The 17914-nt window shown below is 28.0% G+C and overlaps 1 protein-coding gene across 8 annotated transcripts in view; it reads left to right on the top strand.

Annotated features, from left to right (window-relative positions):
* Dgk (diacyl glycerol kinase 1) overlaps positions 1-17914 on the top strand; it is a 464938-nt gene that overhangs the window by 260085 nt on the left and 186939 nt on the right. The gene's annotated exons all lie outside the window — the stretch shown is intronic.

The following is a 17914-nucleotide window of genomic DNA, read 5'->3' on the forward strand; positions in this document are numbered from 1 at the left end:
CTTTTTCTTCGAAAGACATGTATGATTATCAAACGGTAGTTTTATACCTGGAATTGTTTGTTTAACCTTTTAGAAAATAAACAGTAACTGATTATTTAGCTAAATTAATTTCTAATAAATTCGTTAAGTGCGATACAGTTTCCGAGAAAAGGTGGCTCTTTAAAATAAACAGTAACTGATTATTTAGCTAAATTAATTTCTAATAAATTCGTTAAGTGCGATACAGTTTCTGAGAAAAAGTAGCTCGAAAATTCTTCCTGTCCCTCATATTAATCTAAATGTTACTATTGTAATAAAACAGTTTAATTTTTTCCCTGAATTCATCTTATTGCTCTCATTGATTTTCTTTTATCTTCAAACTGATGAAATAAACTTTATTTCTAAATTTGATTTCCCATGAAATCTAGAGTTACTATGATTATTCCTTAAGTAATTAATTTTAGAAAAAAAAACATTGGGACTATTTTAATCTTGTCTCCTTTCTTTTTTTCATTCTTTCTTTTGCAACTCATTGAAATTGAATTCCTCTTCAATTCTAATTAATGCAATGAAAGTTTGTAAGAAAAAGAAAGAACATTTTTTTAAAAATATGTTGTTCCTTTCTTGATATTTGTATGTAAGATGTGATATATATTTCAAATGAATACTGTACGTTTTTAACGAAACCATTTTGTGGAAAATGCTTCGAGTGAAAAGTTTGTCAAATTAGCCAGAGTTCTAGATTTTATAGAAATGAGAACGAAAATTCTTTAATAAATATGTTGCTCATTTATTTGATATTTATTTGTAAGATATGATATATATTTCGAATGAATACTTTACACGTTTTTGACGAAACCATTTTTTTTCTTTTTTGAATAATGCTTCGAGTGAGCAGTTTGTCAAATTAACCATAGCTCTACATTTTATAAGAAAAAGAACCAAATTTCTGTAAAAAAATATGTTGTTTCCTTATTTAATATTTGTATACAAGATATGATATATATTTAGAATAGATACTGTAACATTTTTCGGGAAATTCTTCGAGTGAACAGCTTCTCAAATTAGCCATAGTTCTAAATTTTATAAATAAGTAACGAATTTTTTTTTTAAAAATATGTTGTTACTTTATTTGATATTTGTATATAAGATGTGACATATATTTAGAATGGATACTGTACATTTTTGACAAAATCATTTTCTAGAAAATGCTTTGAATGAACATTTATTTAAATTTAAATGAAGGAAAGGCATTTATTTAAATTAAGGAAATTATTGCCTTCACTTTTTTCGAGGATTTATCAGAAATCATAGTTCTTACGTTATGCATCGAATCACAAATTGCTTAGGAAATGCAACCCGAAATAAACTGAGTTATACGTAATAATTTATCACTCATCATCAAGATTCAAATCTGGGAAACGAGCCATCTCTTTAACCCCAGTGCCATCTAATTTACAAAGAAAGTTTTTAATCAAATAAAAATCGTTCGAAAGAAATTGAAACGTAAAATTGACGAAGCATTTTAATCAGAGTATCATATACGAGCATATCGTCAGAAAAAAACGTGATCTTGTGGCAAAATGATCGTCAAAAATAAAGAAATACAGCCTTTGGATTACTAAATCGTTAAATATCAGAGTTCTTTTTTTGAGAGAGAGACAGAGAGAAGCAATTAGATTAGTGAAGGTTATTTAGCACGTGTATTGTAAAAGAAATTTTAGTAGAATTCACAAAAGGCTTAGCATTATTAAGATGATAAATGATAAAAACACGCAAAAAATAAAAATAATATATTTTAGAATAATGCTATAAATTTCATTAATTACAAATTTTAAATTTAAAAAATTACAAATTTTAACAATATCACTGTAAAAAATGGATACTCAATTTCGATTTTAACAAAACTGTTTCTTGGTATATGTTTCGAGCGAGCTTTTCGTCAAAGTGACAAAATAAATTTCCTCACTTCTTCGAAGAAACGAATTTCGTCAAGAGTAATTTCTAATAATCACTTTATCGTGGGCATTATAAAGCTAAGTTAATGTTACTTTAATGATAAAGAGAATAGAATGTCATATATATAACAGATAGAGAAATATAACAGAGAGATATGTTTGACCCATGTTCTAAGCGGGATTCCAACCCGGAATCTTCCTGATAGGAGGAGATCACCTGCTTGACTTTCAGACTGATCGACTTATTTCGGTTCTTTATTTTCAATCATCTAGTCTTCATCTTAGTTTCGTCCTTCTAGTTAACTATCTCCCAAAATGCACTACGATAAGTTGATGAAACAGTTTCGTTATTTATTATGTGAGAGTTCCCATTTCGTCACAAACAACGTGATTTTGTGACGAAGAAATTCCCTAAGTTAACGAAATGTAGCTCAAGGATTGCTAAATCATCAAATGTCATAGTTTTATTTTTGAGAATAGTCTCAAAATTATTATTTATAGTATCAAAAATTTTTTTTGACGAAACGATAGTCAATTATAAGGAATTGCAGCTTTTGGATTACTAAAATCGTCAAATTTGAGAGTTATATTTCTGAAAAATAGTGAGAAACAATTAGATTAATGAAGATTATTTAGTAATTGTATTGAAAATAAAATTAAGTGGAATTCGCAAGATTTAATATTATTAAAAATTCTAATGATCGAAATACCAATTAAAAGTCTTTTTTGAAATAACACTATAAATTTGAGGAAAAAAAATTACAAAATTAAATAATGACATTTATCTCAAAAAATATTTATTTTGCGTCATTTTTAATATGTATTCCCTAAAAATACTTATATTTTATGTCGTTTCCGTGAAACTTTAAACTACAATTGCTGCCATAATTTTGCCGCATACTTTATTTTACATTATTTTAAACACTTTTACAATATTATTAATCTTAGTTACATTTATTTTTACCGCACATTTGTATGACACAAGCACAGTTTTAATTAACATTACAGCTCAGACAGCATTGAAAATAAATTCTTCTTAAAACTACACATCTTTATAGAAACTGTAGAGAAAGAAAATTAAGAAAGAAATAACTAAGTAGGATATTAATTAAAGAGAATCAGATTAAAGGAAATTAAGTTAATTTATTGAAGGTAATAAAGGTTTTTCGTTTCATATTTAATTTGTTTGTATTTCAAGATTATAAGAAACCAGTAATCACATCACTTATTTCTCTCTGGGTATTAATTTAAGATAAATTTCTTTGTTATTCTGAAATTCGATGATAAATCAGAAAAAACATAAAATATCTACAATACATTGATCACAAAGGGTAATTATTTGTGAAACAATATCTCATAAATAGAATTTATTTTCTTGGCTAATTATATTCATTAATTTTAACTTCCTATTATAATTACGTTAAGAAATATTAATACTCAATACGCTCTTAGATACGTTAGCAAATAAATATTGCAACATGTAGAAATGAGCTGAAATATTGCGACATTTGCTTAATTAAGGAAATATACAATTCTTGAATTTCGCTTGTAGCTATTCGATCCTATGATTTAGAAAACATAATTTAAATTCTCATATTTGTCAAGATCTTGAATTTATTATTGAAAGCCATTATATTTCTATTCAACTAAAATCGTAATTTTCTCAATAATTACTAAATAATTCAGAATAATTTATTTAAATTAGTTTTCCTAAGGCAGTAATTCCATTTGAAATAATAGTATTTGCTAAATTTTATTTGCTTGATAAAATTCTGTAAAACGATTGAATTCCAGCTTTTTTAGAAAAAATCTTTTTCTATATGCAAATAAGTCAGTGATACGATAACTGAACTAATTTAAATAAACTTTAACGATCGCTATTTATAAATTTAATTTATCGCTGAATAATAGGTAAAGAGTGATGCATACAAATTGCCTATTAACGATGAATAGAAGAAAAAGAATTGCCTAGAGCTGATACTGTCTATGAAAACTCATTTAATCCTGTGTGGTTTATAATGCGAAAAGTTTTTCAAGTGTAAAATTAAATTCTAATGGACTAAAAGAATGAAAAGATTTTAAAGTAAAATAACAAAGTTATTTTTAGTCGCGTTTAAAAATTGTAAATATTTATGACGAATTTGTAAGGTATTTATGAAATGTAATTATATGCAATTAAATGTAATAAAAAAATGCAAATTTCAAAATATCTAATAACTATATGGATAATGTTTTTCTTAAATCTTGTGTTTTTTTAAAAGTTTTTTAATTATTTTATTTTCTAGCATTTAAAGTTTGTTCCGAAATTATTTTCAGCTTTTTTTTCATTAGGAAGATACAATTTTACTGTAACTCTTTTTTTTTTTTTTTTTTTTGTTAAATCATGTTACTGATTATTTAATGCCCCAAATTACAAAATAGCCTCTTTCTTCTTCTCGTGACCGAACTCAACCGTCAAAGGATTATAGATGGAAAGGAAAAAATTAAATATATTCTTAACCGCCCTTATTTAATTTTCGCAGATGTATTTAAAATTTGCATTTTTTATACTACATGAAAAAATTATATTAAAATTACCGTGTAATATGACAATGACATTTCTGGTAGAATAAACCATTCATTCGGCAGTATTTCCGTTCATATGGTAACTGTTTACGGGGAAATTATGGTTATCAAAGTTATAACTCTTATTACTACATATTTAGTAAAACATACAAAACTGAAGATTAAATTTAACCTAATAAAAAGTTTTTATGCTATTCTCTAATGATAAAGGATATAATGAGGTTTCATGATAAAATTACCTATTTTTACCACATTTACCAAACATTATCACATATTATAGAAGCATATTTAATTTTACCAAAATCACTACCGAATCGCAAATTAACGAGCTTTTTGAAGTTCCCATAGAACCAGAAACACGGTACATTTTACCATATTCTCATAATTTTGACTATACATTTTTATACAAGGTCGACGCCCAGTCATTGTCAATAAAATACAGCTTGAGGTATTTCAATCTATTAACGTTTTTCTTTAACAAAATTATATCAATACAGTTCAACATTCAGTATTTTTAAAAATCTTATTTATTATTATGCTTTTTTCGGTTGGTTCTTTCTGTATTTAAAGAAAATATGTTTATTATAATCTGGTTTAAGTATAAACAGTTTTATAACTTCATTCAAATTACTTTAAACAAAAATAGAAGTAAATTTTTAAAATTTAGGTGCATACAATTGTGTAATATCTAAAACTAATAATCGCAATATTCTTTCTTAAAGTATTGGGGGTGGAAATTAGAAGAAGTTCTACTTAGCCCAAAGTTAAACAAATTATTTACTTTCTAAATTTTTTAAAAAAAAATTTGCACAATGATACCCTTAATCAAGAGTCGAAAAAGAAAATTAAACTTGAGAAAATGGATATTAAAATTCAACTTAAAACCAGAGATGTTGCTCTTAACTCTTAGACGCAGATGCGAAACCGGTTTCCCTTTTATATCTTTTTTCTGATGTTCTAATCACAAGTAAAAACGTATTTTGGTAAATTATAAAAAGCAGAATAATACTTACTGAGAAAATCTGTTACATTATCGGAATTATATTTGTGCTAAAATATTAAATCAAAAAAAGTATTTTGAAAAAAAAAATATTTTTGTTCATATTTAAAAATTTATCAATAATTGATTTTGAAAATTAAAGAAAATTCAACGTTTAATGACTGTTTCTCTTATAACAGAAAAATGCAAATTTGAAAAATTAATTTTAGGAAGTCAAACGTTTTTGAAAGATTTTGCCTTCAACACTGAAAAAAGACACCTGTGTTTCATAACCATAAAATATTAAAATACTAAATGTAATATTTTTTCACTTATTTTGACCTAAATTAATGCAAAGTAATTAAAAAGTATGAAAATATATTTAGTAAACATTCTGCGTCAAAAGTTTAAAGGTTTTCATAAAAGACATAAAGTTCTTTCAAAAATGCTCGAATCTCTTCTTGTTTCTATCACCAACTATTCATACATTCAATCCTTAACTTATCATTGAACTTAACAATCATTGGTTTTAAAGATATTTAAGCAATCATTGTTCCTAAACAATCATTGGTTGTTGTCAAGTTGTACAATATTTGCACCGAAACAATATAATAGAAAATAAAATAGTTCCTTATGGGAAAAAAACTAATTCTAAATTCTATTTAGATTCAAACAATCACTTCAATTGTCTTCAAAATCAAACTATTCTGATGTCTAATATTTTAAACATACACACTACCGCATAAAAAAACCAAATTGCAACTCTTAATGGATCTGAAAACAATTGAAATTCATAATACAAACTGCTACAAGATAATAAATAGTCAAAAACATCACCGTGATATTGATATCAGTAAAATAAATTTCTTATCGCGTATTACATAAAAGAAAATAAATTAGAAAAATAGCTACGCACATAATACACGCATGCATTATTAAATTGTGCCTATACCCTTTCGTTGTGTGAACATATTACGACTACTCAACCCCAAATTGTCATCCTTCTCCATATAAAGGTATTCATATATTTCCCATATATTTGCTTTTTAATGCGAGGAGAACTGTATTTGCAAACAGCCCTGGAAGGAAAAAACATCCTCACAGCAAAATCCCCTTTTGCCTCCTAAAATATTTAAATAAAAAAATGCGTTATTGTCAGGTCCTGAGGCAACATTTACTTTTATGTCCATTACTTCTCCCTCTTCTAAGCCATTCCTCTGGAAGATGGGCTTTTTTTTTTTATCTCCTGGAGTTTCTCTCAGAAAGCATGGTAAACATGACTCCGCGTCTCCTTGCAATTCAGGGTAAATATGGCGAAGGCTTCTTGACCACGGATCTTTTTTTTAAATGACGGAGAAGACAGGGGACCTACCTCGAAAAGATAGAGCCTCGACGTAAATGTCATTTTAAGCTTCGGCATCATCATCTCTCTGGAGAATTTAGAAAGATAACTGTTTGAGTCTGTCGAGTTGGAAGTCGAGAAATTTCCGATTTAGAATCGGAAAGGAAGAAGATATATTCCAAAATATAAAAAGAGATACAAAAAAAAAAACAGCCTTGATACCCTAGTATTTAAAGTACATAATAATAAGAGACATTTTCTATGTATTGAAAAATCATAAGCATCGCCTCTGTTTTGAGTGATCAACTTAATTACATTTTGTTTCGCAACTACAGGCTTGAAGTTCGACGTAATGAAAGAAGCATTTTTTGTTTATGAATTTAACTCGAGTTTTTTTTTTTTTTTTTTTTTTTTTTTTTTTGAAATTCTAATTTATTCGGAAACTGTTGCAATTTTAGGTTCTTTATTTGCAAATAACTTTATTGCTTTTTAGTTTTAAAAAGTAATTATTTATTTGCCGTAGAAATACATATTTATCTTTCTCGAAGTCTTCATTTTATATAAACTCTCGTTTGACGTCAAAATAAGATTAAAATATTAAGTAGGAGAGAGATTAGATGTTACTAAACATAAATATTATGCAATTTGTAACGAAGTTTTATGCATACCTCTCGGAATGTTGTTATTAAAATAGGATAGTTTAAAACTATGTTTGGAAACCAATTGGACAATTCTCTTAAAAATGTATCACTTTACATTTCTCTTATTGCTTAGATAAATATGGTTTCTGCGTAAATTCTTCAAACGAATTCTTTGAGTTCTAGAATATACAACCAGAATAAACGAAATTCCACTTCTTTAAAATAAAAATACGCTTATTTTGAATTTTGCTTTTGCCAATGCAATTAGGTACTTACTGCTACAAAAGAAGTGAAGTGAATTATGTCTAACCACGTGATTTAAATCAGATTTAATTGGATACCTGTAAGCGACGTCAGGCGTGTATGTTGAACCTGATTGGCCTCTGAATCAACAAATACCACGGTTTATCTATGATGACCTAACTTGCGGATACCCAATGACATCTAATTATCCGCTCCCAATTAAAATTCAGAACCAACAGAGTTTAATTCTTTGAATTTAAGGATTATTAATTAATCTTCATAATAATATCTCAGTTATTTCTTTTGACTTCATCAGTTTGTGGTAAACTCACACTATTTTTGTTTCTAATTATTTGACGAACATAGTTGCATGCGTGGGCAAAAAAAAAAAAGTAGCAAAGAAAGAAAAAAAGGAGTAAAATGCTAATTATTCTTGGCGCAGTTTATATGGGTCGAAATTTCTCTCCTTTCTTCATTGTTGTTTTTCTCGTTTAAAGCGCGAATCTTTCAAATTTTGATTTCGTCGCATTTGCAAGAAATTTAAGATATTATATTTTCATTTAGTCAATTCATTTAAATGAAATATCTGCAAATATAACGTGCTTTCTTTAACATAAATTTATTTTTATTTTTTATGTTTCCGTGTTTCGTTACTTTTTAGTAGTTCTTAAGTGTAATTAGGAATTGATGTAAAATTTCTTTTTAAAAAAAAATAAATTTCCATCTAAATATTAAGAGTTCTAATTTTTTTCACGAAGAAACTTAAGAAAAGTTTTCAAAATTCAAAAAGCAATACACGGGGATGACTTTGATTAATTATTTTTCGATATTCAAGTTTCTGACAAGCATTAAAGTTTTATTAAATTACTAGTATCAAACGCCTACGTAATGAAATTTTTTTTTCTCAGATTAGAATTATTTTTTCTTCAGAATTATTAGACTGATTATTTTAGAACTTTTACACGTTTGATTTTCAAATTATTTCTTGTGTAACTGTAGGATTTAGAAGCTTTTGGACTAAAAATTACTCGTTGTTTGTTTAATGAATCTATTAACATTTCTTTAAAAAAAATTACGATGATATGCTATATCTGATTTTAAATTTTAATTACCTATTTTTTCCTCTCAGAGCTTCCCATTTTTTAAAGTACAACAGTATTTACCCTTTATCCATAATTCTGAATCGAAAACGTTTTACTTACCACAAAGTATTATGTTCACCCTCTAATTCTTTACGATTTCAATTTCTGAATTCAAAATTAAAATGATTTTATTTATCAGGCTTAGGCATTGAGAAATAAAATAAAAGCAACGGAAATAAGAGCGTTTATAATGTTTAATAAGTAAACTTATGATCGTGTCTACACTATAGTGAAGCACTTTCTACTGTTTCGAAACCAGGATGGTGGTGTCGAATTACAATTACAGTGGAAGAAAATTTTGCTGGATTTGGAATGAAGAACTATTTGCTTTAACTCCAGTTAATCAAAAGTACTGTAGGTTAAAAGATAAACTGGATTTATAATTATAAAAGGGTTTATAATTATGTAAACAGAACTATTGTTCGCATGAATGTGATGACAATTATTTAAATTATAACGTATCACAAACTTATATAATTAATCACATGATAGCCTTTTTTGGCTTATGCTTGTTGACTGAAGTGTTTTATTTAATGTTAATCTAAAACTTGCGTTGAATAACCGAACCAATTTTAAGTTTCGACTATCAGTATTCAACTCTGTGGCTATTGAACTTTGAACCCTAACCAGAAGACTAATTATCCTTCATGAATGACTTTTTATGGAACTGTAACCCTCATTTGCATTACTTGAAAAGAGAAACCACGAAAACTTCCATTGGTTAGTTCAATAACAAGGAAATTCTAACCCATGAGCCATCTACCACTAAAATTATTTTACGTCAACACTGTGATTGGTGCTAGCGGGAGCAGATTTCGTATCGACCTGCTATTCCTGGGATTCGAACCTGGGTTACCTCATTGAGAGACGAGTGCTCTATTCTCTGAGCCACTTCAACTCAAACTGAACTATTGAAGAATTTACTTCATTTTTTAAGCACTTTAAATTTGTAAAAACTGATTAACTAATGTATTTTTCAAGAAAAATCCAAAAATAAAATGATTAAATAGTAGACGTTTTGAATGATTTTGCTGTTCACTGTTCTCTTAAAATTTTCTTTCGATGCATTTAAATTAATAATAATAATAATAGCTATGTGATTCCATTGCTTCGAATTTATTTATTTTTATTATTAGAAAGTTTTTTTTTTAAATCATTCAAAACCTTAATTTAAATTTTCGAGAAAACACCCAAAGAAGAAACCTATTTCATTTTAGATAAAATATCGAAAATATCGAAAGAACAAGAATAGTTTGCTCAGAATAAAAAAAAATTATTTACTTCATTCCATCCTAGCATAAAATATGTGACAAAAATACACTTACCCCAAAGATTTATGCTTTAACAATATTTCTTTAGGTCCTAAAATTTATAACACATGATTAGATTAATACTATCCTTCATCGTTAATAACATATTTCGAATAAAATATTATTCCAGGCATAAATTCGAACATACATTTCCCCGCTAAAAATGACCTGGGAGCGAAATCTCTTCTTTTTTTCCTTTTATCTTTTAAGAAACCCAAATTTTCGAGCTAAAATGCAATAATAAAAGATTTAAAGCGCTGCAAATATATAAGGAGCTTCAAAATGTGTCATTTCTCGCATATTTTCAAGTTTCAAAATAGAAGGCATCGAAAAAATAGATATGTAAATCAAAAGTGAAAGGACCAAAACTTGTAAAATATTACGGATCGTGAATAACAAATATATCCTCCATCGAAGAAAAAGGCAGGAAAAAGTCGAAACATATGCACATATTTCGCCTGCCTTTTCTGACGCTAGAATTTTTGGAGGAACATTTTATTTTCCTGAATAAAGAGAAAAAAAGTTATTCTTTTCATTTTAAAGTTTTGCTGTATATTTAGTTACTTCTGGTTTGCTTTATAAAGTTTGTATGAGTTATAGACATGAATTTTCCTTCAAATTTAAATCTTGCATATAAGAGCATTTTTAGGGTTTTCATTCTATCTATTTTAATTTATTCATATATTAAAAAAATTTAACCATCCATTGAAATTTAAAGCAATATTTATTTTCATGTTTTAAGATTATGAAATACATACGAATTCGTACAAAATTTAATTGTAAATTATTCTTTTATTTCTAATTTGTAAAAAAATTGTACCATTTTCTTCCAATGAAGAATTTATTTTTATTTTTCAATAAATTTCAATTTTGTTCGTATGTACTCAGAATAATTTTTTTTTCTTCTTCTTTTTTTGTTTTATAACAATTTTAATGCTTATTGGAATTCGTAAAATTTAAATTACAAATTATTACCGTGTTTTCTTCCTATGTAGTATCTTTTTTAAATGTTTTAATGAATTGGAATCTTATTCGTATGTACTTTATTTCTTTATTTTGTGGCGAGTTCAATAATTATACGAATTCGTAAAATTTCAATTATAAATTATGCACTTGTTTTCTTCCCTTGCAGCATATTTTTTTTAATTAATTGTAATCTTATTCGCATGTACTTGGTATAATTTATTAGGTTTTTTAATTTTGTAACAATTTCAATATTTATACAAATTCAAAAAATTTAAATCTTATTTTTTTTCTTAATTTTGTAAAATAATTGTGCAAATTTTCTTCTGCTATAACCGTTTGATTTTTTTATTCAATGAATTGCATGAAAATCACGATATTTAAGGCAAAAAAACTTTTTTATTTTGGGAAATTTATTTAGAAATTTATTTTAGTGAAGGGAAATTTTAAATCTTAATAGAATTTATTCCTGTTTAATGTTGTTGCAATATTTTCCTTTTATATATCGCCTATTATATTCAATATTTTGTTTCCTCTCTAACTTTATAAATGCCTTACAGTACTCTATTTTTACAAATGAAATGAACTTTTACCTTTACCCTTAAAATGGGAAAACAAAATTGAGACATTGGCCAGAAATTGCATTAACTACTAAATCTTTACTGTCTGTTAGCTCTAAAAAGCCCGTGAAATTGTCAATGATTTAAAAAAACGAAAACAATTGAAAAAAATTTTATAAAAGGCATAATTTTTTCATCCTGTTATGAAATAAGTTCAAAGCTAATCAACAGGTGTTACTGGCAACCAATAAGAGCTGTATATAAAACTGATTTAAAAAATTATATATCTGCTGCGATGGAAAAGTTTTAACTATTTTCATCAAGCTTCCTCATTAGTTACTAAGTTTGCAAATAGATGATACTCGCAATGCTCACCGATAAAAACTCTCTAAAATATTAGTCCCTGCTCACCCTTCACCAATGATCAAAACTTGTAGCACCAACCAGTGAACAAAATTAACAGATTTCGCTGCAAATGTTTCCATTGGAGTGGTTTGATATTCAGCAGGAAGCACTGTGCTCGAATTTTTTTTAGTCGGAAGCGACTGTGACTTAGTAATTATTATTTATTTATTTTTTTTTTTTGCTGGTTAGAATAAATCTCTGGATCCACAATCAGAATACGACAAACCATAAATTTTTGTCGCATTTTTTATAACATTTTTTCAAATCATTGGGTCAATCATTTCGATTCAATAATTTTGAGACGCCAGGTATACTAACTTGTAATAAACGTTTCATACGTTATTTTATACAAAAAAAAATCTGCAAATCTTAGATTTCGAACTTTTTAACACTCGAGTTCTGTCGGTGTAGAACAATTTGCAAAGAAGTAGCTTTCTGCATATTCTATCTTAAGACAAATGTTAATAAATGTTAATGTTTCAAATCAAAAAATTATTCCTCACAATTAGTGATAGATTCTTTTTTCAAACAGGACTATCATTGTTCAGAATTAGGTAAACAGTACGTATAAAGTATGTGCTGTTCATAGCGAATTAGTTATCACAAGGAGAAAATTATTCTGAAAAAACTATCTTACTGTATGCCATACAGTAAGATAGTTTTTTCAGAATAATTTGTTATTACCAGAAATATTCTTACCATACAGTGTATGGTAAGAATATTTCTGGTAATAACAAAAAAAAACATAATTTTGTTAATAAAACCCAAAATATACGGTATTTAAACCATTCATTTGGTAGTTTTTTTTTTTTTTTTTTTTTTTTTTTTTTTTTGCTAGCACGGTAATAGTTTAACGGAAATTCTGATTTTTAAAATTATAGTTCGTATTACCACGCGTTTCGTAAAAAGTACGAAACTGAAAAGTAAATTCATACGAATAAATGGTTTCTATATTATGCGAAGGTATGATAATAAAATGTCCAAATTTTACCACATTTACTAAATTTTAAAACATATTATTAAACCATATTTTTTGTTAACTATACCAAAATCATTAGAAAAACTCTTCGGTAAAAATAACTAATCTTTTTGATGTTTCCATAAAGACAGAAATAAGGTAAATTTTACCGCATTCTGCCAGTTTTCATCCCACTTTTTTTACGAAGGTATTGTGGCGTAACTACCACTATAAACATTAAATACCAATTCACTAGCATATAAGGCAAACAAACTTGATTCCCTCTTGAAGTACCTTTTGATAGATGAAGGTTGACATAGTCGATAATAAAAATCCCCTCAGTATAAACACAGAATTTTCTTATACTTTTTCAATAGTAAGCAAAAACATTTCAGCTCTTCACTATTCTCAATTTTGAATACATGAATGATATTAAATATAAAATCAGGAAATATTTTGTATACACATGAATTCATGCATGAAATTTTGAAAAATTGCTTTTAATTTTCTTGGAAAATCTTTATCACATATTTTCAAAATATCAGACCTCAAATGAGAGGCATCTGTTTCGTCAGTTATTCAAATATAAGTCATGAATATTTTCCCATCTTTTATTAAAATTTATTTCTACTGAAACTTTCTATTTTGCATGCCTTTATGAAATTCATTACAAACTCGGTGTTTGAAAAAAAAAGAAGACACACATAAATAGAGCTTTTGTTATACAAATTTGTTATTAAGCGAACTGTGCTGTGATAAAATCCTCTTTACATCTCCAATAACTTTATCAAAATAAATCTTTTAGAATATAAATCCAAAATTTGCATATCCCTATCGTCTGTTGAGCTGATACGAAAACCTTCTAAACTATTCCTTTTTCTAGAACAAACAAAACAGGAAGCTCCCCTTTTATAAGTGCTGCTATTTTATGCTGCATATCAGGAATAAACATGTTTAGATTTTTGATATCCGTTTACTGCTATTTTTACGATAGATCGCTTTCAGCTTTGAAAAAAAAAACATTTAGAATGTACTGAAAAATGGCGAATTTTATGGATGTTGAAATACGTGCTTAATGTTTCATAGAAAAACTCCTTTCATGTGTCTCAACAACTTTCAAACTTTAATGTATGATACAAAATATACTTTTATCAATGTTTATTGCTTCCATATCTTTTAGAAGCAGGAAAGATCAAAAACCGGTGCATTGCTAAAATATTGAACGCGCATCAAATTGGAAGACTGAATACGATTATCACCAGTTGTATTTATCTCGCAACGATTGCAAAAAGAAAAATTAAAACAATGAGAGAGAAAATTAAGATTAAAAAAGAAATTGTTTAATTTTAAATCGCTCAAATAAGAGACAACACTCATAACCATCTAATAAAAACTAACACATTTTAATAGAATCAAATCTAATTACATTCTATATTGCTAAGCAACCATGATGAAACAAAGCTTTCATCATACTCATATCGAAATAAGTATAAAGTTGGTCAGTTTCCCAACACCGAGCTTTTGGTGCCGGCTACAAACTGTTATAAAGATGTCGTTCAAAAACAGACTAAAAGATTCAATCAGGTTTTATCTTAAGAGAAGATTGGAGATATTCATTCCTTCTCTCTCTGTTATAAATAAACGATTTTATGCAGATCTCAAATGTTTCTGAAAAACAATTTTTCATTTTAATACAAAATACTTTGCGACGCTGCTCTGACACTAATTTTCGTCACTTTTTCATCAAAATGAAAATTCATGTCTTTATATATAAGAAGAGAGTGGAATGATAACACATAGCCAATCACTGAAGACTTCTGGTTAGTAACGCACAAAACAGCCAATCAAAATTGGGAACGCATGTGTGTGAAGGTAATAATTTTTAATAATGCTGTCTGCAGAAATGTTACAACTAAACTTACCAGCTAAATCTAGTTGCGATTTTTATCTTGTATTGAATGTGTGAAATATATTGAACAGAGTTTACTTTAAAATACTTATATCTCTTATAAAAAATGGATCGCCGTGAATATCTTAGGAGATATCAACAGCGACATAGGACTGAACATAATTTAGCAGTACAAAATTACCGAGAAAATAATCGCAGTACTAACAATACGCGACAACGAAATGCGCAGCAAAGAAACGTTGAAAAGTCAAGACGTTTAAATGAAAACGAATAATATGGAAAAGAAATTGATACAAAAATGTTGTATATAAGGAGTTGTAAATAATTTTTAATTTTATCATTGTTTTTTCTTACTTTTAATTGTTTTTTACTTACTTTCAAAAAATCATTCAGCCAGAAATATTAATTAACAGTTCATATTTGTTTCAGATATTTCTTAAATAATGCATAAAAGTGCAAATCATTGGTACACAAAATGATGTGAAAAGAAAAATCAATCAAAAATGTACATAGCTAGGTTTTGTGAATATTCAGAGATCTATTGTAAATAATTTTTAATTTTATTGTTTTCACCTTATTTTTTTATAACAATTCAGACAAAAAAATTTTTGATCATTGATAACATAATTATTTTATTTTACATTTGTTTTTTTATTAGTATTCAATGTGACAAAAAAATTAAATTGCTTAATTTAATTTGTCAAATTTCAGTCACATATACTTTTATTATATAATTTGCTTTTTGTCTGATTGAAACTAAAATATTTTGTCAGTTGACAGTATTGTAGTTAATTGGGCAATTACTTGCAATGGGTTTTGCTTTTGAAATATTACTCAGCATCAACTTATTAATATTACAGGTTTTAATTTGTTTGCCATATTTTGAAGTTTTTTTCATTAGGTTTTAATTGTTTTCAGTTTAAAATTTAAATTACTGTAGGGGGGAGATGAAGCACCCTATAGGGAGCGTCCGGCATCCTATAAGATCAACAATGATTTGAGTTAGAAGGGGTAAAAATATATATGGGTTTCCCCTTAGCGAAATTGGCGACTTATGTTTGGCGCCATTCCTGATTGCGCGGAACACCGTGGTAACAGGAATGACTGCCAAAATATAATGATATTTCAATAAAACATTGGAAAATTTCAACAAAACATGGACCAAAACTTTATGAAATTGCAATGAACCCGATATGAGCAAAATTAATAAACCCAAGAAAATGCATTTTGAATCGAAACAAAAATTAATGAAGTAAGCACAGAAAGAAAAGGAAAAAAACAACTCACTTCTTCTTTAAGCTTGAATATCCTCAGATTTAGGTGCACCGAATTCTCTAATAGCAGTTAGATACTGTCTAAATTTATCATGAATATAATCTGTGTACCTTCATCGCCACATAAATTCGGCGAAATTCGAATCGAAAATTGCGTCTGTGGTACCCGACTGGCGATGACATTTTTTCTAAAGTCCCTTTTTATGACTTCCCACATACCTTCAATCTTATTGACCAGAAGAAAAAGTAATCTTACCAGCCGGTATCCAACTTAGAACTAGCGGACCTCTGAAATTACATATACCGTTGAACATTTAAAAATAACGCTAAAATCTAAACCAATCAGAATCACGATTGGGTTTCAACATCGCCCAGCTTGGTGATCAATCGCTATTACAACTTGGTGAGAATCAAGGGGCACCCTTAAATATAGTCTACCCGAGTTAAGGCTCTGCCACGTGTGCTTCGAATACGGAGATTAATCTCCGGCTAATGCCCTATAGTAATTTGTTATTGCTATAATATTGCTTCCTCGCTTAATATAAGTTTAAATTTTTGTTTGTATTAAAATTGCTTCATATAACATTATAATGCTGATAACAAGAACCTCTGACATATTACAATCCTATCATATTCTCTCTATGCAGAAAAATTGCCAGCTAATCTCCAAAAAAAACGACTTTGATTTTGTTCACGAAGCGAACAAAAGTGTAATTGCGTAGCAATTATCGGGGGTTGGCGAGCGGTAGCGAGCAGGGAGCGGAGCCCTCTAGTAAGGTATATATTTAGAAATTGAGAATTTGATCCGTGCATATAAAGTAGAACGATCATACCACATTCAAGTAAAAATGTTCACTAGTTAGTAAAAATCGTGCCCTGTATTTTATTGTTCTTTAAGTTTTTAACTTCATTTTAGCTTAATTTTCAGAAAAAATATTTAAAATAGTGTTAAAATAATTATTATTAACTAAAAAATAATTTCGGCAGGTAAAAATTGTGACTGGAATCAATCGAAACATCAGCCGTTAAAGAATAACAACGGTCAACATTTGTACGAGAAAATTCTCTAAAGTTGAAGAGATTTGGAGCGAAATCCACAAGCTTCAATTCGCGGAAGATACCCATTTACTACTCTAGTGCTAGAACAAGTAAAAAAAAACGGAATTTTTATTTATTTATTTTTGTCAAACAAAAGATATCTGATAAGACTCAGATGAGTTCAGCTTCACGCTATCGTTAGAAGCTTAATTATTATTCAGACAAAAAATAAATCGTTTTCTTTTCATATTTTGAATTAAAAGAAAACGATTCATTTTCTATTCTTAATAACTTCAATTGAGTCGCGGTGGCTCAGGGAATAGAGCATTCGCTTTCCAATGAGGTAAGCCGAGTTCGAATCCCAGCGATGGCTGGTCGATACGAATTCTGCACTCAGCAAGCACTGGCCATAGTGCTGACGTAAATATCCTCAGTGGTAGACTGATCATGGGTTTGAATTCCCTTTACGCCAGACTAACAGTGACAGGTTTGCATGGTTTACCTCTCCATATAACTCAAATGCGGGTTAGTTCCATCAAAAAGTCCTTCACGAAGGCAAATTTCCTTCCGATGCTTGATCCAGGAATTCCCTTGCCTTCTAGATTGGGTTCAAAATGACAAGGCTACGGGGTTGAACAAAGGTAGTCT

The sequence above is a fragment of the Parasteatoda tepidariorum genome, chromosome 3, assembly GCF_982258835.1.
Source record: "Parasteatoda tepidariorum strain Cologne lab strain chromosome 3, Ptep-v5.0, whole genome shotgun sequence".
NCBI classification, from domain to species: domain Eukaryota; kingdom Metazoa; phylum Arthropoda; class Arachnida; order Araneae; family Theridiidae; genus Parasteatoda; species Parasteatoda tepidariorum.